Here is a 3,934-nt window from a genome sequence, read left to right as displayed (position 1 = left end):
GGATAAAGATACGCATGTTATCTTTACACATTTTTTAAGCTCGAAGTTAAAGAAGGACAAACGACACTTCGGTTCGAAATGTCGCAAAATGAATCAATAACAATAAAAACATCAACAACAATAACGACGACGACGACGACGACGACGACGATGTCGATGACGATGACGATGACGATGACAACGACACCACAACCACCACCACCACCAACAACAACAACACAACAACAATATCAAGAAAATAAAAATAACGCTCGCCAAAGCGAAGCGTGAAGAAAACATACGTTGCCATTTATTTTTATGTTTCATTCGTAAGCGTGTACATGCGACACACGTGTATGCGCATTTCTACTTGTTAGCAAGTTTCGTACAATAGACCGTGTAAACTGTAAATGTGAATTTGTAAATGTTTAATTTGAGTTAATGTTTTTTCAGTTCGTTGTTCTTGAAAACGCAACATTCGGTTATCCTTAATAATATCGATCCAACATTGAATGCATCTTACTTGTGTACAGTGGAACGCTCGGGGAAACGATCCTACTTGAAAAAAATGGTTCCAATTTTTATATGAGTAGTCGACACATGCGTCGAAGACCACAAATTTATCCGCTGAAACCATAAAGATTCATCCGTTCGTTAAATTCGATCGATGCATTCTTTTTCGATCGCACAACAGCGCCAGATCCTTTCTTGAGTCATTTACACGGCATAAGTATAAAATGTAAAAATTGCACAAAAGAAAATGCTAGCTTTCGGAGCATATTGGGTGCCGCGGGAATACGAATCATGGTACGATACATTTCAACGAGAAGTGTAACGTTCAGCGAGCGTAACGACTAGTGTACATGGAGAAAGCATTCTTTTGTCACTCGGTCTAACGAGTCATTTGGAACACGATATCGGATGGATTCCTTTCTCGGTTGGTAGCGACGAAATCTATAAGAGAGAATGACACCACTGCAACCTAACTAGGTGTATACACTTGCTCTAAAGATGTACTTAATTATTAATTATGAAAGAGAAAGGAACTACGCAGAACAAAACCAACTAGATTATACTATTATAATATATATTATACATAAAAATATATCTAAGCTGTTTGCAAATGATGATATAAAGAGAAAAAACAAAACAGAGAAGAGAGAAGGTATGAATTTGTAATGTACTATTGTATTTTGTAGGCAGCTAGCGTACGTATACATATGCACATGTATCCGTGTATGTATGTTTATGTTTATAAATATACATACTCTTTGACATTTACACGTACCGTTCGCCTAAAATAGTCAGCAAAATATTTTGAATTCTACGATCGGTTCGGGCTGCGTCGATCGAGGAATATTGTTCGCGATCGCGATCGTGCGAGCGCGAATCTTTGTTCCTGGTCGAAACACTTGATCCAAATTTGTTACAGCACTCGGCGCACGGCAGATATACGCATATAAGCTCGCCTCTGATTCGTATACAAATCTATGGAACGAATATCCCAAATAAAAAGAAAGGAAAATAAAGCAAGACCACGGAAATTGGGCTCATTGGTACGTGTTTGTCACGTAATTGAGATCATTCACCGTTTAGAGGAAGAAAGAGAAAATAAAACTAAACCAATCCTACGGTGACGGCGATCTAATGAATGAAATAATCAACTACCGACTAGCCAGGCCGCGAATAAATTATTACGGGCCGACTAAATTCCCTCCCATTGCAAATTGATTGTGGGTTAACTAATAAGATTAAGTAACGATATAGTACAGTTAAGGAATTTAATTAATATGAATAACGATACTATCTGTACGCTAAACACGTTCCAAATCGTGACGTGAAGTATGGCTAAGGCAGAGTTTACGGCATGGAGTCTCTTTAATTTAATGTGACACACTGAGTTGCTCGGCGCGTCTGTACACGACGCACAGAAACGTCAAATTACATTGTTATTCCGCAATTGAAAATCGTTCGACAAGAGAAATATTAGCAATAGACTGTACACGCGACGTAACACGCGCGCGCGCGCGCGCACACCCACACCCACACACTTACACACAGAGACATACACACACATACATTTACACAAACGCGCGGCCGCATATACACGCTGCACAGGCTAGGAAAGTGAAATACTATCTATAACGACATATTATAAATAACATTAAGACGTCAACTGTATTTGTTTAATAAAGATGTACATTCGAAAAGCGAGAAAGCTGCTTTTACAACCAATGGGACACGTTAGAATTTAATTGTTTGCAAATCAAAATGCTCGTTTTGGAAGTGGAATGCAACTATTGTAGAATTTCTGTCGTTTTAAGTATATATAAATTCAAAAAATACTTTTCCACTATAATAACGTAAAAGAAATTAAAGTACAAATTTTTTAATATTGAAGTGAAGTGTTGCAACGAAATAACTATGACCGATAGTTTCGACAGCAATTGAATTTTGTCTATGCCAAATTTGCAAACATATACGTTTTAATATGCCCCAGAGGCTGAAATATGGTTCATTATTAATTTTCTCCCAACCTGTAGCTGACACATGTTTGTTTAATAGCGTTTACTTAATTATACTTTTCATACTTGTGTAATTCGATCAAGACGTTTTATACGTATTGAAAATTTATATTTTTATGCACGAAGAAATAATTAATCTCTTGCATTGGAATCACATTTCTCGTTCGTCCTTTTCGCGAGAGAAAGATGTCAGTCACGTTTTCTCCACGTGATCCGTCTGTTATAATTCGATGATGCAGTTGCCGATTATAGATCTTGCTTCAGTGTATTTCTTTTATAGATATATCTTTTCTAAAATTTCCCATATATGGCAATAGCGAGTGTAACAATATACTTACTCTGCTTCGAAAACGACTGACGAGAAAAATGTCGCGGTTGTCCTATTAATTTTACAATCAATTTATTTTTAGATATTTAAAAAGCAATATTTAATAGAGTTATAAAATACCTCGAAACAATTCCACTTCTTTTTTTTTTAATAAAAAAGATGTTACATTTTTGCAGCGATCATCGACACAATACGTGGTAGATCATTTTGCGCCAAATCGTTTGTTTTGATACTTAAATTCAAGGACTTTCATGAAATTGCAGTATATTGCAGTCCACATAAAATTAGGAGCGATTTAAGTCACCATTTTATTGATTTTTAATTTTTTTAACAGATGTAAAACATCAAAATTTGCAATTTTTGTTTATTTTTACCAAAATGGACTGCACAAATGAATTTTTATTTGCGACACTATCAACCGTATTGTGTTTGTCTTTAATGTTTCTTTTGTTTCCAACACTCACTTTTTGTAACGTGAAAAATAGGAACAAAAAAGTTTCTAAAGTTTCAAAAAAATATGGCCCAACTCTTTGAAAAGGCCTTTGTTAGAGGTCGCGATGGATACCGCTCTTACACTCTATTGTCCCAATGATGTTTACAATTAATATGAGCAGGTCTTGCAGCCGTTTCAATGATATTTATTTTTCACTTTAGAACAATTTTACTAATTTTCTCTATATTAATTTGAAAACGTTTCAACATGGATATATTCTACTCCAATTTGAAATCGCTGTGCTTGCCACAGAATTTCTTACAAACATTCCTAGAATAAGTGAATCAATTGTATGCAGAGCAGACTGTAACATTTCAAAAACGTTTTACACGAAACTTTAAATCGGGATGTTTAGGAAGTGTACGAGTATGTCACAGAAATAAATCAATAGCCTACTCAGTATACTAAATGAAAAGTAAAATCACCGTTGTAAGTTATTTTTGAGCATAGTAATTTAAATACTAATTTATTAATATAAAAACACATTTTTCGGAGAACAAAATAAAAAAAAAACGTTAGAAAATATTAATTTTCTTGTATTTTTTAGTCTTTGTATCTTTCCTGTAGTTGTCGAGTTTTAATTTTAGTATGAAATTGAAAAAACAATTG

The sequence above is a fragment of the Ptiloglossa arizonensis genome, chromosome 2, assembly GCF_051014685.1.
Source record: "Ptiloglossa arizonensis isolate GNS036 chromosome 2, iyPtiAriz1_principal, whole genome shotgun sequence".
Lineage (NCBI taxonomy): Eukaryota > Metazoa > Arthropoda > Insecta > Hymenoptera > Colletidae > Ptiloglossa > Ptiloglossa arizonensis.
This window is presented reverse-complemented; position numbering follows the sequence as displayed.